The sequence below is a fragment of the Panthera leo genome, chromosome F3 (assembly GCF_018350215.1).
Source record: "Panthera leo isolate Ple1 chromosome F3, P.leo_Ple1_pat1.1, whole genome shotgun sequence".
Taxonomy (NCBI): Eukaryota; Metazoa; Chordata; class Mammalia; order Carnivora; family Felidae; genus Panthera; species Panthera leo.
In genome coordinates this window covers 65,855,788-65,877,801 of record NC_056696.1, presented here as the reverse complement: position 1 = coordinate 65,877,801, position 22,014 = coordinate 65,855,788, and the positions used below count along the sequence as shown (strand labels likewise).

The window sequence follows — 22,014 nt, the reverse complement described above, 5'->3', positions numbered from 1 at the left end:
GTGTACATGTTACTTTAACTGAGAATTTCATACAATTAAAAGAAAAAGAAAACAATCCCCACAAGCATAAAGCATGGACGATTTCCAGATTTAGAAGGTAGATTGAAAAATGACCTGATTGTTCAAAGTTCCTCAATGCTGGAGTGCATGTGGGGGAATACGGTGGCAGTTACGCGTGGAAAGTTACATTTGGGAAAAGTATGAGAGACAGAACATGATTGTCTTAACTTCATAGATAATTGAGGGTCATCTAATTTTGGTAAGAGGTTAGGATTTGTCCTGTATGAAGACAACTCTGGGGCCACAGTGGAGGATGGCTTAGAGCGGAACAAGATAAAATCCAGAGGGTCGGTTTATCACGTTCTTGGAGCAGTCCAGACAGGTGGTAAGTTCCTAAAGAAAGGAAGAAATGGATCCTAGAAGTCTTGCAGAACAAAAATAGATTGGATGTGGCCGAGGAGAAAAGTTACGTGTTTCAACATGTCTCACAAATCCACAGTGGATGCGATTAGCAGGATTTTGAAACTCATTATTGAGATACAGGATCCAGGTGAAGGACCAGATCTGGGAGAGAGAGGGGAAAGGGCAAGAATATTTTAATGAAAATGTATGTAATCTAGCACCGGTGACAACTAGTTATCAGAAGCCTCGGGGGAAGTATCTAAGCCTCCCTACTAGGAATTCAGGGACATCCGGGGAACGTTGGTCTGTTGAGTCTCCAAGTCTCCCGCTCCAGGTGTAGCAGGGTAAGACGTGCAACCAAATGTGCCGCCAGTGAACGTTGAAGCAAAACTAAATTCTTCCAGCTGCGTATTTTCTGCCAGGGAAATCGGCCCCTACTGTCCTCCAAGAGTGTGTGGAGGAATCATAAAGCTATTTCTGAGACGGCAACAGAAATTGCCGTCTACACCAAATTGGTTCTACACCAAATTAACCTAACAATTTTTTTTTTAATGTTTATGTTTGAAGGAGAGAGAGACAGAGTCACAGAATCGGAAGCAGGTTCCAGGCTCCGAGCCGTCCGCGTAGAGCCTGACGCGGGGCTCGAACCCGCGAACTGTGAGACCACGACCTGAGACGAAGTAGGCCGCTTAACCAACTGAGCCACCTAGGTGCCCCCCAATCAAATTAACTTTTAATGAATAACTGCATGGAAAGGGAGTAAGAGGCTACTCATGAAGAGGAACTGTATTCTTCAGAGGCCAACCACACAAAGACAGGCAAGAGTGCTTCCTCAGCCGAGGAATGTGTTAGAGGCAGGTGAGAGGTGGACCCTCAGACATTGGTACCATTGCTGGTGGAATCCAAGGATTAGTAATATGGATGAAATGACGACCACTTGAAGTCATAACTAGCGGAAAGTTTCTTTGGAATATTAGATTACCAAAAAATCAAGTGGAAACTACGTAAGTCTGCAAGAGCAGAGTGGGGGGGTGGGGCCTGTAGGATAGGCTTTATTGGAGCAAGTGTCTGTGCCTTCATGTGGACACTTGTCCCCAGATTCACTGTCAAAATCACTGGCAGAAAAACAGCACTGTGGGTGCATATCTATTTAGGATAATTTTTGGTTGACTTATAATCCTGTTTTGTTCTTTCTTGCCAGTTTTTTCCCATTCGCCCCAGACTGGTGCTGGTTACGGTATGAAGGGTAAGTCTCCCTGGTTCCTCCATCCCAAGGGTCTCTGGACCTGATTACACTGGCTGTGGTGTCTGCTGCCCATGGCCAATTCCTCCCGGGTCACTGAATTCCTGCTGCTGGGTTTCTCCAGCCTTGGCTAATTTCAGCCTGTCCTGTTTGTCCTCTTTCTTGGCCTCTATTTGATCATCCCGAGTGGGAACCGCACCCTCTTCTCCATCATCCGGCTGGACTGCAGCCTCCACACCCCATGTCCTTTTTCCTCTGTGTCCTTTCAACCTCGGAGGTCTTCTACACCATTGTTACCCTGCCCAGGATGCTTATCAACCTGCTCTCTGTCCTCAGGACACTCTCCTTCGTGGGCTGTGCCACCCAGATGTTCTTCTTCCTTGGCTTTGCTGTCACCAACTGCCTGCCTCTGGGAGTTATGGGTTATGACCGCTATGCCGCCATCGGCCAGCCTTTGCGCTACCCGGTTCTCGTGAACTGGAGGGTATGTGCCCAGCGGGCAGGAATCTGTACTGTTAGTGGCTTCCTAGTATCTCTGGTGGGAACAACTTTGGTCCTCAGCCTCCCTCTCTGTGGCTCCAACAAGGTCAACTACTACTTTTGCGACATCTGACCAGTCATCCGACTTGCCTGTGCTGAAACGTACACTAATGAGCTGGTCTTCTTCATCTGTGGCGCCTTGGTGCTAGTTGTACCCTTGCTCTTCTTCCACACCTCTTACGGCTTCGTCGTCCACACCATCCTGAAGATCCCGTCGGCTGACGGCAAGCGGAAAGCCCTCCCCACCTGTGCCTCCCGCCTCACTGTGGTCATCGTCCGCCATGGCTGTGCCTCCTCTGTCTACCTGCGGCCCTCAGCCAAATACTCATCAGGCAAAGACAGACTAGTGACAGCGACCTACACCATCGTCACCCCACTGTTGAACCCTACAGTGTACAGCCTTAGGAACAGAGGTGTGCAGCTGGCCATTCGGGAAATGATCGCAAAGGCGGGGTTTTCTCTTAAGACTTTATAATTGGAATGTTTTATACGGTACGCCCACATTTGGGCCAAACGTGCCACTGAGTCATAAAGTTTCTAGTAATATTCGCCTATATAAGTGTGTGGTTTTGGCCGAGTTGTTTGACGTTGCAGGGCCTATCTGTTCTCTTATGTAAAGCAGGCTTGGTAATCTATGCCTCTCAAGGTGGTTGGAAAGATTACTGGAGACAGCACAGTGTGTGTCGCTGGAGGTTAAGTCTCCTCCTCCTGTTCTTTCTTCCAATTTACAGTTCTCAAAGGCTCCCGGAAACCTTTACCTCTTCTCTCTTTGGCTTGTTTGCCCCAGAGCTCTGATTACACTCTTTGTTTAAGGTTACGTCTGGCTTAAAACAAGGTGCTTGGGTTTGAAGGAGGCTTAGATGTGGGGGTGTGACATGATGGGGAAATCATTTACTGTACTAGGAATTATAAGGTTTCAGCCTGACACTGGTTAAGTCGCGACTCTAAGAAGGTTGTGATTATTGGGGCGCCCGGGCGGCTCAGTCGCTTGAGCTTCCGACTCTGGCTCAGGTCACGATCTCACACTCTGTGAGTTCGAGCCCCGCGTCGGGCTCTGTGCTGACAGCTCAGAGCCTGGAGCCCGCTTCCGATTCTGTGTCTCCCCCTCTCTCTGCCCCTCCCCTGCTCATGCTGTCTCTCTGTCTCAAAAATAAATAAAAACCTAAAAAAAAAAAGCAAGTTATGATTGTTTTCTGAATCTAAATTTTAAAATATGGAAAATAAAGATAATTTTCCTCTTCTACTTCACAGGTTTTTTGACCACCCCTTGGAACCATTTCTTCTTTAACATAGAAGTGCTATGTAAATGCGTGGAAAAAACAGTCAACCATCCAGTTCCATGAAGAAGTTGGAGGAGAGGGGTCTACGTGGCCTTGCACGCTGAATCCATTAAGGAGAGGAAGCTACCCAGTGTCAAAGTTGTCATCAGACTAGGTACTTCAAGAGAATGACTTGGGTAGCCATCGTGTCCCACGTCTCACCTGTTCAGAGGTCCTTCCTCAGTACCTCCTGGGGAACCCAGTACCTCCTGGGGAACCAAGCCTGCACTGACTGGGTACCTGTTGTTTCCGCATTGTTGTAGTGGATACTCACCTTTCTATGATTTTCACGTTCTCTGTCTCTCGTGTCATACCCCGAGTCCAATCTTGGCTCCCAGATGTTGGAGGTAGTTACAATCGGGCCATTTCCCACTGCCCACCTGAATTTCAGACACCGTGCCTCCTTGGGTGCAGACTTCTGGACACACGGCAGCTTATCAGTATTCTCTTTAAAGCATACCGAATGAAAGCGACGTTCATAGTTCACGTGTGACTGCATTTTCAGGTGAAACGTAACTGTGTTCTCTCTTGTTAAGTTTACTTAGACTTTCGAATTAGAGTGTATAATCATCAATAATTCTATTTCAAAATTACTATCTCTCTCCCTGGTTTTGTCTCCCATTTTTCAGGTTTTGGATTAAGTCTTGTATTATTTTCATTCTTACTAGTTAAATAACCAAGGCCTTTAAAGCACAACATATCCCTAAGTATGGGATGGTCCGTCTCTGTTATTTCATTCCATTCTTTTTTCTTTTCTTCCTGACACATTTGCAACTGTCAATGATTGACCAAATATTAGTTATAAGTGGAATATTTGCTAATTTATTACAGATATGTCCTGGCTAATATTTAAATAATTTCTGTTATTTATTTTTAGCTTTTGTGTGTGTTATGTGAGACCATGTGACTGGTGTTAAGTTCAATGTTTACAATTCATTGTGTTTAGTATTATTTTTTTCTGAATTATTCCCTATGAAGTATTTTTATTTAGGTTGAAATAGCACACAGAGTATGGGTGTTATCTTAATTTTGTAATTAAACCCTTTTAGTATGCAAAATCATTATTTGCTCTGTGTGTATATGATTTGTCATGGTTTCATTGGGCTGATTTCAAATACTTCCCTATTCTATTTCTAGCGATACTGACTTGGGGATCTTGTTACGGAATCTGTTTTTTGTTTTCATTTTAAATTCACAAAACTTTTGTGAGAGACAGAGTGCAAGCAGGGGATAGGGAGGGAGAATCTTAAGTAGGCCTCACACCCAGCACAGAGCCTGACATGGGGCTTGATCTCACGACCCTGGGATCACGACCTCAACTGAAATCAAGAGTCAGATGCTCCACCTACCGAGCCACCCAGACACCCCTGGAATCTGTGTGTTTCGAATGCTAAGTAAACCTTTTGGAATCCAACGTATATATTCTACTCCAGAACCCACTAAAGTGGTAAACACGAAAGCACTCGTCAAGAAGCAAACAGGAGAGAATAATATACACGAGGGGTAAAAAAGTGACAGAGGCCAAAGAAAAAGCGGTTCTAAGCAGAAAGGTGGTGGGAAACCTGCAGAAGGTGGGAAACCATCGAAGAGCAACCACGTGACAGCACAGACCTGTGTGCGGACTCTCTCCTCGCAATCAGGCCTCCCTGGTGCTGCGGGAAAGAGCAAGATTGGTTCATGTCCCAGGAAGGAGAGCGGCTTCTCAGTCGATGCAGCTCAGAGGATCTGCAGGAAGGACCGGTTTCTTTCCTTGGTCCATATCATCACCAGCTGATACTTCAGTGAACACAATGAAAACAAAGTACTTGAAAAATGAAAGGGAAAACATCCGAGTGTCCCGTTCTGTCTCCCGAAAGGTGTGTCCACTGATGGGATGTCTCAGTGATATCACGTTCTGGAACAGTTGCCCAAACTGTCGCATTTCATACCCGTCTCAACAAAGAGCTCAGGGACTAGACTGCAGACGCTTCACCTGAGAGTGTTGGCCTCTAGTCCTTTCTGTTCCGTGCCAGGGTCAGACGGGAAGGTTTCCCTTCCGGAGCAGGGACACCAGGCCTCACTCGAGGAGCTCCACTTGAAGCCACGGTGAGCGTGAGCCTGAGTGCGATCACAGCACAGGGTGTCGCCGGCCTCTCCCCCCTCAACTCCCAGAAGGTGACAGCTATCCTAAACAAGTCCCTTAAGAAACGGGACGATTTCTTTCCACCCAAGGTGACTGGATGTTATCACTTAGCTAAAAATAAATGAGTGACTCTGCTCTACCTGGCTCTCCTGCTGGGCACCCCCCCCCCAGTCTTAGTTTCACCCTCGCACGGAGAGCTTCTAGAAGCTTTTTGGGTGCCACAGCCCAGAGTAGATTTAACATCCAAGGCTTGCCAGACATTTGAAGAAGGCTTGAACGTGAAACACAGAGGTCAAAACAGAAGAGCAAAACATTTTCAGAGGAAATCTAAAAGTGCATAGGACCAAAAAATATTAACACTGACACCTCTATATAAAACACATTGCATTCATGAAAGGACGGTGTATCATGTTCACTTTTTACAGAAACAAAACTCACTAACAGAAAAAACATACAAATCGCGATTGGCATATCAACGCATTTTCAGAGTGAACCTACACAGGTCAAAAATAGACCATCGCAAACATCTGGTTGCTCTGCCTTCTCCATGAGAAACACCTCCTGTGGCTTCTCCTCCCAGCTTCAGGGTTTTCCTGGCTTCACACTTTATAAGGATAGAATTTAGAGGATGCGGTCTCTACAGTTCTTTTCATCCTTTCTCTAGTTTTCCCTCTTTCATATCTGCTTTTCCGGTTATGGCCCCATCCGTCACTCTCATTCACGCGTATGCCCTTTCAAGGTTAGGCCTCATTTATGAAGTGGTTTTTCATTCATTTCTAGCTGCTTCCTAATCTGTCCTTTTGCTTTCCGAGACTTCTCTTCCTCCGGTCACCCGTAATGGAATTCTTTTAAATGCCGATCTTGACTATTATTTTCCACATTCTATTACTTCTTTAATTCTTTCCAGCGTATTCTGAAATATTGGGTGTAAGTCTCCATCCGTTCTGTGGACGTCCAGGCTCTTGCAAGGCGAGTTCCCCAAGAAGCACACTGGGAAAGGGTGCGGCCATGTACGATGCTTATTAGTAAACGCATGGGATTAACACCTGTGGGATGGGACTCTTGGGCTGAGGAAGAGGTCAGGCTGGAGGGACTCCCAGTGACAGCGTCCGCCATCCCTGGGAGTGTGTATGTGTGTGTGAACTCTGTGGTACAATGGCCATGCAAGGGGGGGGGGGGGGGGGGCTGCATTGGGCCAAGATGGCCAGGACTTTATGAACCCACATCAGTCAGGGTTTGGCTGTGCGTTGCTGCAGGAGACGTTGTTACTTAGGGTGAGGTGTCTAATCTGCTGATGAAATGCCGGGAGAGGCACACAGCTGAACTCCGCCCACCCACAGCACGGCCCTCACCCGGGGCACCAAGCCTTTGTGGAGGAGAATCTGCATCCGGGTCATCCCTACAAGCCTTTCTGTGGAGGAGAATCTGCATCCGGGTCATCTCTACAAGCCTTTCTGTGGAGGAGAATCTGCATCCGGGTCATCCCTACAAGCCTTTCTATGGAGGAGAATCTGCATCCGGGTCATCCCTACAAGCCTTTCTGTGGAGGAGAATCTGCATCCGGGTTGTCACTACACAGGCACTCCGCTAATTCCTCCAGGGATGTTGTTCTGCTGGGTTTTTCTGTGTGATCTTTGAGTTCATTGGTGTGAGACTGGTTTACCTGCCCTCCCAGAGGGGAGGCTGGGCCACCATTATCCTCCTAGTCTTGTAACAAGAGCTCCTTCTGTGCTGCCATCGCAAAGGATCCAACTGAGAACACAGCAATAAGCTTTCCTTGTTTGGTATCATGTTTTCACGTTGGCCAGTTGGTTTTTAGGTTCTTACCATTGGTGGCTGTTTTTTGTTCTTGTTCTCACGATACTAGGACTACCAGAAACAAACAAACAAACAAAAAACAACAACAAAAAAAACCCCACAATCATTCTTTTCCTCTGCTGTTTCAAAAATTTTGATGCTGTATTTTGAGTTTCTTGAGTATATTTTGTGGGTTGAGTTTTTTAAAATGTGGTCATGGGAGTTTTAACGTCCTTTTGCATTCACTTTTCCCTTAACTTACTTTTAAATTGAGGAATAATTTACATAAATAAAATGCAAATATTTTAAGTGTGAGTTATTTATGAGTTTTTGCAAATACATCCACCCACTTAACCACCAGAGCAACCAAGAAATACGACAGATCTGTCACCCTAAACGTTATTCCATGCCGTTTTCCAGCTGGCTTCCTGCCCTGAGACAGCAGAGTAGTGATTTTGTTTTTTCCAGCTTTATTGAGCTGTGTTGACATGCAGCATTGTGTAAGGTAAAGGTATATAATGCAATGATATATACGTGTATATTGAGAAATGCTTACCACCGTCAGATTAGCTAACACCTCCATCACCTCACAAATTACTTTTATTTTTGTAGTGAAAACATTTAAGATCAACTCTCTCAGTGACTTTCAAGTACATAATACAGCGGTGTTAATTAAGGCCATCAAGCTGTACCTTGGACCCTAGAACTTACCCATAACTGCAGGGGTGCGTCCTTTGACCAACAACTCCCTCCTCCCCACCCTCCTGCCCCTGGCTACCACCCTCCTACTCTCTGACTCTGTTACCTCAGCTTTTTGGGATTCCACATACAAGTGAGGCCATATGGGGCTTATCTTTGTCTGACTTTATTTAGTGTAATGTCCTCAAAGTTCATCCACATTGTTGTAAATGGCAGGATCTCCTTTGTCATTGCTGAAAAAAACTCTCATGGCATTCATTGCTGTTTAGAATTCTCTGGTAAGAATATGCCAAAATAGGCTTATCCATTTACCTGTTGGTAGACATTTAGGTTGTTGCCTCTTCTTGCTATTATGAATAAACCTGCCATGGACATATTTTGTCAAAGTCTTTGGTGGATATTTGCTTTTGTTCCTCTCTCTTATGTCTGGGTAGATACATATTTAATTTTATAAGATGTTGCCCAGTGTTTTTCAAAGTGGGTGTGGCACGTGGTACTCCTACCAGTTGCTTCACATTCTTTCCAACTTTTGGTATTGACAGGGGTTTTGTTTTGCTCTTGTTTTGTTTTTCTAAATATAGGTAGTTTTAGTGGGGCAAGTACTATCTCATTTAGTTTTATTTTGTATCGCCTTGATATCTAATTATGCTGAATGCTTTTTTTTTTTTTCATTTCCTGATTGGCTATTTAGATATCTTTTTAGTACATTGTTCTAGTCTTCTATGTTGATAAGACTGGTTTTTAAATTATTGAGTTCTGGGAGTTATTGACAGACACTGGGTTAAAGGTTTTTTTTTGTAAGATACATGTATTGTGAATATTCTCCACAAGTCTGTAGCCAGCATTTCTATTTTCTCAGTAATGTTTTTAATGCGAGTGAGCTTTTTCATTTTGCTTAAATTTACTCATAAATTTATTCTTTCATTTTTAGTGCTTCTTGGGCCTTGTCTAAAAAACATTTTCCTAAACCAAGGTTGGGGAAAACTCCTCTTGCATTTGCTGGTAGCAAGTTTCTACCATGAGCTTTTATACATGGTGTCGGGTTCGTTTATGTTCCATCTCTTAACCAAAGATATTGAGACATAATTTATGTATAATAAAAGACACCCACTTTAAGTGTATGGTTTTAGGTGTTTTGACAAATATATATACCATGTAACCACCGCCATGATCCATAGGAAGCATTCTGTCACCCCAACATTGTCCCTCGTGCCCCCTCCTGGTCAGTCTCCTAGACACCACCGCATTCACTGATACTAGAATTTCATATGAATGGAATCACATAGTGCGTACTTTTTTGCTTTTTTGGTCTCTTCCATGAAGCACATTTTTTGAAATGTAGCCACACTGTGTGTGACCTAGGAGTTCATTGTTTCTGTTCCTTTGTGTAAATACACTGCAGAGTGTCTGTGCAGGCACCCGATCATGGTGCCCTTCTCAATTTTCACACATTTCCGTAACATATGGGATGTTTTTATTCTGTGGAACAAATATCTAGGCGTGGAATTGCCGAGTCATGTAGCACATATAAATTAGCTTTCTAAAAGATTGCCCAACAATTAGGCAAAGAAGTTTGCCGTCCGACTTTCTCCACAGCAATGTGTGGGAGGTACCAGCTGTCCGTCACACTCAACACAATGGATCGGTCTTAATTTCATCCATCGGGTAGATCCGTAATGGAACTGGCTGTGGCTGAATTTGAATTTCCTTCACGACTAAAGATGCCGAATATCTTTTTGTGTGTCCATCGGCTATTTCTGTGTTTTCTTTAGTTGAGCCTTTTTCTAACATCTTGTACTCATTTCCGAACTGGAATGCGTCTGCCTTTCCAATTTTTGGATTGGATTCCTTGTCTCCTCATTGAATTGTGTGAGTTCTTTCTATTTTCCACGTACTTTGTTCGGTCACATATGTATTATCAAAATATTTCAGTCATGTTGTGGTTTACTTTTCTTTTTTTTTAATTAAAAAAATTTTTTAGTGTTTATTTATTTCTGAGACAGAGAGAGACAGAGCATGAGTGGGGGAGGGGCAGAGAGAGGGAGACACAGAATCCAAAGCAGGCTCCAGGCTCTGAGCTGTCAGCACAGAGCCCGACGCGGGGCTTGAACTCACCAACCCTGAGATCATGACCTGAGCCGAAGTCGGTCACTCAACCTACTGAGCCACCCAGGTACCCCTACTTTTCATTTTTTTTTACCAGGGTCTTTTGAATAACAGAGTTTTGTTTTGGTAAAGTCTAATTTATTGATTTTGAATTTTATAGCTCATATGTTTTGAGTCTTATTTAAGAAATGTTTGCAAAACCCAATTTCACTAAGAGTTTTTCCAATGTGATTTTTATTTATAAGTTTTATAATATCAGCTCTTCCAGGCAGGGTATGATTCATTTCCAGTTAAATGTTTATATGGTAAGAGAAGACGGCAAGATTCTTTCTCTACCCAAATGCATCATTGTTGGAAAGATTATTGAACTGAATTCCTGGCAGTCTTGCAGAATATTAATTGCCTACACAAACGTGGATCCATTTCTGGACACTCTATTTGGATCTGTTTGCCTACACTTATCTATTAATACCAAACTGTCTTTTTAGAGGTAGCTTTGGAATCAGTGCAATTCCCTCTGGATCCTGCCCTCCAGGTTTCTCAGGGAAGCCATCCATGGGAAGGGCTACACCTCTGAACCTGCTGGGGAGCCACCGTTGGTGGCACTGCAGAAGCCACTCATGTGAAGTGCCTCGCTATGGAAATTTCTGGGAGAATTGCTGGTGGGGACAGTGCAGCTGAAATGGTGGGAGGGAATACCACTGGGCGTCCCTTGCACTGCAGGCCTCCAAGCGAAAGAGAGCACAGCAGAACCAGGGACAGGGTGCCCATCTAGTGCTGCTGTCCCCTCAGCGTCTTCTACTGACAAAACTTAGTGTCACGTTGGCTGACAAGGGAGAAGTGTTCCAGGATCACAATGAGAGCAATTAGAGGAAGTTTTAGAGCTGAAACACAATTCCATCCATAATTTTCACAGCCCACTAGAGTTAATGTTGTGGCTACACTTGAAATGGAGAAGCTTTGGAATTACTTGGATCCATTTATCCCCACCCCATCCCTGATGCTAGTCTATTACTTCTGTGTGCATTAAAAACTCATAGGAAAATGTAGTAATTTTTGCTTTATTCATAAGTATTCTAAAGACATTAAGAAGAAAAAAATCATCTTTTGTGTTTACTCAAATATTTATAATTGTAATATTGATTTCTTTTTCATGATAGATCTTTAATATCTATATTTGTTCATATTATCCTTTAGGAAGTTTTGGAGGGTGAATAGATGATTACTTACAGCAGTAACTGACGAGTTTCCTATTGGCCTAATCCTTCTGGGTTGTGTGATGAGAGCCAGATGTTGACGTACACACACGAAGGTCTGTACTGCATGGGAATAACCCTGAAATTAGGAATCTGGGAGCTTATTTGGAGTGGAACATTTCTTACCCTCCCCACCTAACAGAGGGAGAAGAACATTTGTTCCCTTGTTATTTGCAGTCCTTTGGAAGATGAACACCCGGTTCCAAGGTCTTAAGTTTCCTCCACTTTTGAATGGAAACACATACTTCCGAGAAGGTCAATCTGTCACTAATTATTTAGCATATTCTAGATTTCAAGCCTTGTCCCTCAAGCTAGGTGCCAGGTTTATTTACTGAGGGAAAATTCACATATGTACTTTCTAACACCCTGCTACTCGAGTTTCTGTCTTGTACAATTTCCCTTTAGCTTGAAAACCTTCCTTCTGTATTTAAGCTAGCCCAACCCAAGCCTATTGGGACAAATTCTCTTAGTTTCCCATTATGTAAACATGTCTTTATTTTACCTTCAATCCTAAAGAGTATTTTCAGTGGAAATATAATCCCAAACTAGCAGTTTTATTAGTTTTTTTCTCTTACCATTTTTACGTTTCTGTTCCACTGTTTTCTGGCCCTAATTTTTTTTGGGTGGGAGGAGGGATCGACTTTCAAGATATGCTTCCCCCGCTCTCCGCTGCCACAGTTTGGCTCTGATGCACCAAGGTATGGGTTTCTTCATATTTATCCTGCTTGAGATTTGTTGGGATTCTTGAATCTGTAAAGTCGTGTCTTGAAAAATATTTGCGGAATTTCTGGCCTTTATTTTTTTCAAATAATTTTTCTGCCTTATTCTCTGGCTCATTCTTTTCTAGAGTGCCAATTACACATGAGTCAGACTGATCTGTGTGGTTCCCCATATGCTTGGGGTTCTGTGTGTCTGTTTTCATTGTTTTCTTGTCTTGTTCACACTGAGTCATTTTTTTTTTTTTTCATTTATTTTGAGCGAGAGTATGAGCAGGGGAGCAGAGAGAGAGAAGGAGACAGAGAATGCCAAGCAGGTTCTGTGATGTCAGTGAGGAGCCTAACCTGGGGCTTGAACTCAAGAACTGTGAGATCATGACCGGAGCCAAAGTTGGACGCTTAACCAACTGAGCCCCCCAGGTGCCCCCATCAAGTCACACTTTAAATCCAAAATTACTTTCCATATACAAGACCAGAAAAATATGGCCATTCTTGAGAAAGAAAACAGTCAATATAGACCTACTGAGATGTAACTCAATGTTGAAATGAGTAGGCCAGGATCTTAAATCGGCTATGATAACTGTGTCCAGTAACGGACATAAAATGTTCTTGTGATGCTGAGCATCCAACAAGTCTCAGAGGAGAAACAGAAACTACAAAAAAAGACCCCCCCCCCCAAAAAAAAAGGTAGAACTGAAAATACATTATCTGAAAAAAACTAAAAAAAAACTTCAAAGGATGAAACTAACATCAGAATGGAGGTAACAGAGGAAGGAAGCAGTGAACATTACTACTGAGCGATAGAAATAACTCTGTGATTGGATGTGCTTGCATGGCTCAGTCGGTTAAGTGTCTGACTCTTGATTTCAGCTCAGGTCATGATCTCACGGTTCTTGCGTTCAAGTCCCGCGTCAGCTCTGTGCTGACAGCTCAGAGCCTGGAGCCTGCTTCAGTTTCTGTGTCTCTCTTTCTGCCTCTTCCCCGCTCATGCTCTGTCTCTCTCGCTTTCAAAAACAAATAAATATTAATTTTTTTATGAAGTGTGACCTGATGAATATTATGTTGTAGAGACTCGGCTAAAATAGTTTGACAGTTGCTGATGTTTTTAGTTTTAGGAGGCAAGTAACTTGGTTGGACTAAAACTCAACACTTGTTCTCTGGGGTGGTGGTTCAAATCTCTGTTTAAATCTTTCAGACTCTGGGCTGCTTTGAGTCTTTCCCACATATATGGACTTCAGGGATCAGCTAGACATTTGGGCAGAACATATATGTGGAAGGAAGCTCTCTCTCTGGTTCTCCCATTTCCAGGATTTTGTCTTCACCTCCCAGCATTCTGGTTACCCCAAACGCTATCCCCTGGTTCTTTGTGCTAGGAAACCTGTTGGTTTCCTTTTTGAGTCTTAATCTTTTCACAAACAGTGCTGACTGTGGCCTTCATTAAAACTGAAAACTTACCCTGTGTACTTACCTACTTCCAAGTGTTGACTACACTCTAGATCTGCCTGCTGTTATCCTATCTTTAGTGCCTTCAGGTAGTTGCCCTTTGTGTTTTTTCCAGATTTTGTAGCAATTGTCTTCAGGAGGGTTGATCGTGTAGGGACTTACTCAGTGAGACCAGAAGCAGAATTGCTGCTTGCCTTTACTTTTAAGAAAGTTTGAACCTCATAATAGAAATGAAATATTTGTATGTAATAAAATTATTCCCTAATTACTACTTAATCAGTGATTCAGTTGGAAATTAATGCAGGAAATGGGAAATTATGTAAGTATTGTTAGAAGAAAATTTAATTAAAAAACTATAAATGATCGGAATGTTTGAAAAGGTCAAGAGTCTGTCACTGGCATCATTGATTCAAGGACACAGGACAATAGCTGAAATCTGTAGCCAAGGAAATGTTGCTGCTGTCACTATTTAACTGCTTTCTCTGAGTACAACACTTGGGAGCAGAAACTGAATCTAATTCCTACAATATACTCAGATTCTTACTATTTTGCTTCCCTGTACAAGCAATATTAAAGAAAGATGACCTCAGTTTTGCCTCCCGTTTTCAGTATAATGAGGAAAACCCCAGGGAGGGTGAAGTTGAAGTAGAGAAAAAAGGAGAGCTAGGAAAACAGACTGAGTTCTGATGACTTCACGGTCTGATGACATCATGGCCTGTGACTCACAGTTTGCCTGAGCTAATCTCCTGATGCGCTGATGTATGTTCAGATATGGGTGTGATGGATGGTTCTTCTTTTTTATGTAGTGAATCCAATTTAAATTGGATTTTAGTTTTCACTTTTTTCAGTACAACAAAACAATTTATCTAGGAACCATTTCAAGAGTTCCTGTTGAGACAAACCCTACCCCCTCCATTCCTCAGCATAGGGATGGTTAAAAAGGTCCATAAAGTCTATCACACAGTGTCCCACCTTCTCTTCTATAGAGGAAGAACATTGATTAAATTCCATATATAGCTGTGTAGACTGAATCTCTCAGTCTTTTGAATTGCATCACTAAAAATGGAGGTTTAAGACTTTTGTCTCCATTTTTATCCTGTTATTTGGAAAAAGCCAGCTCATGGAGTAAGAAATCTAGCACAAAGGGGCACCTGGGTGGCTCAGTCAGTTAAGCATCTGACTCTTGATTTGACTTGGGTCAAGATGTCACGGTTTGTGAGTTTGAGCCCAATATCAGGCTCTGTGCTGCTTGGGATTCTTTCTCTCCCTCTCTCTACGCCCTTCCCCAGCTCTCTCTGCCCCTCCCTAGCTCTCTCTCTCTCTCAAAATAAATTAAACATTAATTTTTTTTTAAAAAATCTAGCACAAGGAGTAAAGCTAGGTCAAGTGAAAGAGAGAACGGGAAAAAGATTTATTCAATCAAAATGCATTCACTCAACAAACATTTATTGAATGTCTATTGTGTATCAGGCAATATCTTAGATATGGAGTTTAAACATTTAGTAGACCAGAGGGAAAGATCCCCACAGGGTTGGAAAAGAGAGATATAATCACAGACATTATATTGTCTATTTAATAGACAATGATCATAAATTGTGGGACGCGCTAAAGAGAAGTAAATTATGTCTAAAGATATTTCTCTGAGGTTGGCCTCTGAGTCAAGACTCAGAATAACCCATAATGCAAGTTCCTGAATTGAGCCATATCTGATCAGGTTTGTCATGAACTTCCCCATTGTTTAAGCTAACAGATTCCCTTTCCTTATGCTAAATCATGTTCTATTTCTTTCTCTTGAAAGCCAAAGGCACTAACATAACACAGTCTTCTTTTTATAGTGTAATTTGAAAGATTTTTTTCTTTTTTCTTTCTATTTTTATTTCTATGATTTATGTGCATAGCCTGTTTTGTGTATTGGTCTGGATTCTCCAGAGGAACAGAATCAGTAGAATATCCATATATCTTATGTAGATAGATCATCTAGATGCATCAAATAGATGAATACGTAGGTATTTATTATAAGGATTTGGCGGACGCAATTATGGAGGCTGAGAATTCCCAAGATCTTCAGTCAGCAGATTGGAAAGCCAAGAGAACCAATGGTATCATTCCAGTACAAGTCTGAACATCTGAGAACCAGGAAAGCCAGTGGTGTAAATTCCAGTCCATGTGCAGATGCTAAGGCTGGAGACTAATGTCCTAGCTCTATGGTAGCCGGGCTCAGAGAAAGAAACCTCTTCTACTCAGCCTTTTTGTTCAATTCAGACGTTCACCTGACTAGACGAGGCCCACCCATGTAGGGGAGTGCAATCTGTTTTTCTCAGTCTACTGATTCAAATGTTATTCTCATCCAGAAAAAACTCACAGACCCACCCAGAATAATATACAACTAAATATCTGGGTACCACGTGGCCCAGTCAAATTTACATAGAAAAAAGTAACCATCATATCTTGTTAGTTTTTATATTACATAGTAATTTTAAAGTTTAACAGCTTTGGGGAACCTGAATGGCTCAGCCAGTTAGGCATCCCACTTCAGCTCAGGTCATGCCCTCATTATTCATGAGTTCAAGCCCCACATCAACATCAGGCTCCGTGCTGATGGCTCAGAGCCTGGAGCCTGCTTTGTATTCTGTGTCTCTTCTCTCTCTGCCCCTCCCCCGCTCATGCGTGTTCACGTGCTCTCTCTCTCAAATAAATAAACATTAAAAAAGTAAACATTAAAAAAAAGTTTAACAGCTTTTTCTAACAGCTGCTTTTATTATATAAAACACAGATGTCTTTCTTAGTTCAAAACTGTTTACAACTTTATGTATTAGAAATTCTCATTTTACTTTTTCTTCTTTGAGATCCCATATTTTAAAAAGATTTTAAATCGTACCTTTGTTACACTTAGTATCTTTTTCTTCACTTAGTATCTTTTTCTTTTTAGTATCTTCACTTAGTATCTTTTCTTCACTTAGTATCTTTTCTTTTTCTTCACTTAGTATCTTTTTCTTCACTTAGTATCTTTTCCCTTTACTTTAATACAAGGCAAGGTGCAGAGAGAGAAGCAACAGAAATGCAGATTCTTGAGAGCTTTCGTCTCACAGAATCCTAAAGAAGGTAAATATAAAAATTAGAAGTGATTTCTTACAGCAGTTGCTGGAAAATGTAACTGAAACCTATGCTTCCTATGTTCACATTGTTCAAACTTGGGATTGGTGCCTGATAACAGTGTTTCCATGGCCACGAAAGCCACCATTGTAGTCTCGAGGATCTAGAGCCTTGGGGATGAAGTCAGTGGGGGTGATACACAGCATTTGCAAACAAAACTTTCCTCAAGACGAAGTGTCTCCATTTGAATTTAGTTTATAATCTTTTCTGTGAATGTGCAATTAGCCTGTCCAGGGCTATGGCTTTGATTGCATGCATGGACCATACTGAAATATTTGAGATGGAGTATGTTTCCTCTACGTTTACTGGAAACCCGAGTTTAAACTCTAAAAAAAAAATAACAGCTAATTTTAACTTCCTGAAAAAGTATCTTCCAGTGCCTGAGGGAGGGGCTAAATCCATAACTGTGTCCAAAAGTGACCCCAGAAATGTGACTAACTGTGGTATTTTTCAGATTTCTTCCTGCTTGGAAACCTTGGAGGTCTTTGAACAGGTGTTGTGCCGCAGCGAGGCCCCCGTCCCTGTGCAGAAACGTTTATTCAGGAAGAGGCGCTGAGCGGACCAGATGTCCCAGGAACCCCGGGATTCAGCAGCTCTTGCCAGGGGCTCATGTGCACATTTGACAATTACGGGAAGCAGCAGTAGCTGTTGTCAGATCTCAGCTGGTAGCCTCTGAAAATGATCTAACTGGAAAGACGAGGAGTCTGAGTCAGGAATGAGCTCACTTAGGAATTTCTGCTGCTCTGCAGGCTGGGACCTGCCAATAGGAACATCTCTGCCCAGGGCCACTCCCCAACCTGCAGCAACACTCCCTGTCAAGTGCACTCAGTGCTCTCAGACATCCCTGTGTGACTCAGTCATGATTCATGAGGGAAGGTACAGACGGTGGAATTTTTATATTATGTCACTGAAGAGGAAGAATAATGATTCCCAAGGAACTTGTCTGTCTTGGGTCAGGCTATCAGAGAATCGCAGGGAAGATGGGGTGCCTGGGTGGGCTTAGTCCGTTAAGCGTCGACTCTTGATTTCTGGTCATTCGGCTCAGGTTGCGATCTCACCGTTGGTGAGTTCAAGCCCCACGTTGGGCTCTGTGCTGATGGTGTGGACCCTGCTTGGATTCTCTGTCTCCCTTTCTCTCTGCCTCTCTCTCTCTCTCTCTCAAAATAAATAAATACATTTTTTAAAAAAGAGAGAGAATTACAGGGAAGAATGAAGACCATCGGGCTCGCCAAGCCCTGGAAGGTATTACCCACAGGTGTTGGTCCTATTCCCTACCCTTGGGGCTGACACTGATTGGAGACCTTGTCATCTCCAGGAAGCCAGGAAAAGTGTGGTGTCACATGTGTGACCTGCGTGTAAACACCCCACCCCTTCCCTCGGTCCTCAAATCTACTCCTCACTGCTGCCCGTGGAGGTCTCAGTTCTGCCAGCTAAGACACGACGCCGTGCTCCCACACCCTCTCCTTGGTGCAGAAACATAATTTGAGAGGTTCAGAGGAACCTTGACTGACAGAGAGAGCTTTGTTTCTTCTTTTGCAATGCCAGAACAAGACTTGATTTGTCCTGGGGATGTCCAAGGAAGGGGCTTCTCCCTCACGTGAAAGACCCCGGAAGAGACAGCCCTGCGTCGCCTCCTACCATATGGGTTTTCACACGCACATCTCTGTCCTTCACCTGCCACGGTTTTCAGCTCCTAATGAGCTACGAGGCAACCTGGGACTAATTGCCAACTAATTGCCAACGTCAGGGTTTGTTTCCTGTTCTCTTTTTATCCAACTGGCCCTGTGAGATTTGAGTCCACGGGGTTGCCTGCATCCTCTTTCCTCATTGTAAGGATTGGAACCGTGCCAAAAATAAAGTTGTAATAATGGCTCCCCGGAGCTTGGGAAAGTATAAATATAAACCAGCATGTCGGAACCACAGCTAATGAGAGACAAAAGAAAAGTTCTTCTATGATGCTTCAGGGGATACTTCCCAGAATTCTCAGTAGAGGAAGTAGGAGTACACAGTTTGGCGCATGGAGATGTCCGTAGAAAGGAAGAGAATAAAGCCATTTCAGGATAGAAACGATTATAGCAACATTAATTTTTTTAGTCTCCTTTGATGAGATTTCTGGGTGTCACTGGATTCTACTCACTGTGTGCTCAGGGAGCAAAGGGAAATAACCCCCGTTGGGTTACTTTACGTGGGGAATCAAGTGAAGATTGTGTTTGGGTCCAGTAAATAGACAAGTGCCAGGCACCAACGATAATTTTAGAAAAGTCCTAATGATCCCATGAGCTTCAGTCTGTCTGTCTCGTTAGTGAGGGTTACAAAGAGCATGTGAGGAGAGTAAGGGACGCACATGTATGGTAGCTGGGAAAAATGGAGGACAGTATAGGGCTTTGGGGAGAGAAAATAAAATAGGGCATCACTCAACATTTAGTTCATTCAGCTTCCATTCTCAAATGTCTCATGAAACTATTCTCTAGCGACAGTTGTATACCAGAAAAGTCTCATGGGTGACCAAAGAGTGAAAGAAGCAAGTGTCTGAGATGTCTTTCCTTACAGACCTTCTGCTGTCTTTAGACCTCGCCACCCAAACGTTGTGTGGACAAAGCATCTAAGCCTCAGAGATGGGAACTGAGGAGGTAAATGAATTACGTTCCTCAGGGAAGACCCTGGTGGTGACCTTTTGTTAGCCATCAAGTGATGCATAAAGGGTTTTGAAGAGCCAGAATCATAGGTGGAAAAATCTATGGAAAAAAAATCTATGGAAAAAAAAGCAGACACTTGCACTTCCAGTGCTCTCGTGAAAGCGAGGGAACCCGACACGAATGCACTCAGAGCTGACGTGGATGAAGACACGATCCCCCAGAGGTGTGGGATCAGCAGTCAGCCGGGCTCTGGAATTGAGCTACATTAGCTAAAGAATTTCGTTTTGCAATCTATTCTGTGCTTTTATTGTTTTCAATTATTTGGTTGGTCTGGATGTTTCTTTATTACTTTATTAAATTCATACTTGCTTTCAGTTGAATGGAGGGGAAAGGATCTGCCCATCCTTTAGCAAGGAGAAATTACAGGAGCCGAACCCTTCGAGGACAGGTGTGCCCAATGCAGAGGTGAGCTCTGTTGGAAATCCAAGGAAAACGTGCAGAAATATAATGGTTCAGATCGAGGAGAGGTCTGATGGGTTGGATGGATTTCTGTTTGAAGCTTAAAATTACTTATAGGAGAACTCTAAATCAGTTTGCTCTTCCTGGCAAAGTGGTAAGCAGGGGGTAAGACCAATGCCCCGCGTGACCGTAAGAACCTGAAATGGTCTTAGAGCTATTTCGGTGCACAAAGCCTCCTTCCTTCACCCCTCTCTCCAGTGGGTCAAACAGGTTGCGGGATTCGGTCCAAAGATACACTAATGTCAACGCATTATTATCATCACTAAAAATATGCACAAATAGGAGTTGGGTTTGAATGTTGGCTCAGTAGTTTTTTTTTTTTTTTAATAAAACAGGGTAAAACAACACACAAAACAGGTGGAGATACACTTAAAGCACATCCAAAAGGAAACTTAAGAAGGGCTAGGAACCATTTCCTGAAGATTAAACAACATATGTAGCAGAGGCTGGCATTTACTAACAGTTTACAATGTGCATGTGCTGCGCAAAGTGCTTTCACTTCCATAAGAGCCCTGGGAGAGAGGGGCCGTTAACATCTTTACGTTACAGATGGGAAGACAGGCACAGACAAAAAATGACAGAGTTGGGATTGTCACACAGGAACTCTTCAGACGCCTCCGTTTGAACTAGGCAGTGTGAAAACATTACCTAGACTTAAGCACTATAAGAGATGCCAAAATGTCCCTGGAAACAGGTGTAATTCTACATTTTTTGAAACAGTTCTATAAACTGACATGATCGTTTGGGCATTTCCTGCCTGCCTTCGCCTTCCTCCTTCTATTTGTACTTACTCTATCATAGTGGGACAAGCCGCCCGCCTCTTTCAGAGTGAACAATCTGCTTCTTCATTCCTGTTCTCTGTAGGTCAATCTTGGGGACCAAGTCAACCAAGCTAATTTCTCCTCTGTCACAGAGGTTGCTGCTGGGCTTCTCCAACCTCGGAGAAATCCAAAGCTCATCCTCTTTGCTGTATTTCTGTGTCTGTATCTGATCATTCTCAGTGGGAACATCACCATTGTCACTGTCGTATGCCTGGCTCGCGGCCTCCACGTACCTATGTGCTTCTTCCTGGGGATCCTTCCCATCTGAGACATGCTACACTCTGGTCATCCTGCCCAAGATGCTCATAAATCTGTTGTCCCTGCTCAGAGCAACCTCATTTGTCGACTGTGCCACTCGGATGCTTTCCTTCTTTGGTTTTGCTGTCACTAATTGCATGCGGCTGGGGGTCATGGGTTATGCCCGCTATGCTGCCATCAGTCATCCACGTCGGTACCCTATCCTCATGAGCTGGCAGATATGCAGACAGCCGGCAGCCACTTGTGCTGTGATTGGCTTTTGTTCTCACTGATAGGCTCCCTCTTAGTCTTTGAACTCCCTTTCTGTGGCCCCAATAAGACCAACCACTGCTTCTGCAACATCTTGTCAGTTATCCAACTTGCATGTACTGAAACCTACATCCATGAGCTGATCGTCTTCATCGGTGGGGTTCCAACACTCATGATCCCCCTGACTTTCTTCTGCATCTCTTATGGCTTCATTGTCCACACCATCCTGAAGATCCCATCCACTGACGGCAAGCGGAAAGCCCTCCCCACCTGTGCCTCCCACCTCACTGTGGTCATTGTCCACCATGGCCGTGACTCCTCTGTCTACCTGCGGCCCTCAGCCAAGTTCTCATCCAGCAAAGACAGGCTTGTGACAGTGGCCTACACAGTTGTGACTCCGCTGTTGAACCCCGTGGTGTATAGCCTCAGAAACAAGGCTGTCGAGATGGCCGTTTGGAAAGTGATTGGCAGAAGAGAATTTTATCCTAAAGCTTTGATTTTTTAAAAAAAAAAAATTTTTTTACATTTATTTATTTTTGAGACACAGAGAGAGACGGAGCACAAGTCAGGGAGGAGCAGAGAGAGAGAGGGAGACACAGAATCCGAAGCAGGCCCCAGGCCCTGAGCCATCAGCACAGAGCCCGATGCGGGGCTCGAACTCACAAACTGTGAGATCATGACGTGAGCCCAAGTCATACACTGAACCGACTGAGCCACCCAGGCGCCCCGATCCTA

The 22,014-nt window shown here is 43.4% G+C and overlaps 2 pseudogenes; both read left to right on the top strand.

The window, feature by feature from the left end:
• Positions 1-1,651: 1,651 nt before the first annotated feature.
• LOC122212043 lies at positions 1,652-2,660 on the top strand (annotated as a pseudogene).
• An 18,150-nt stretch (positions 2,661-20,810) lies between these two features.
• On the top strand, positions 20,811-21,784 carry LOC122211564 (annotated as a pseudogene).
• Positions 21,785-22,014: the final 230 nt, after the last annotated feature.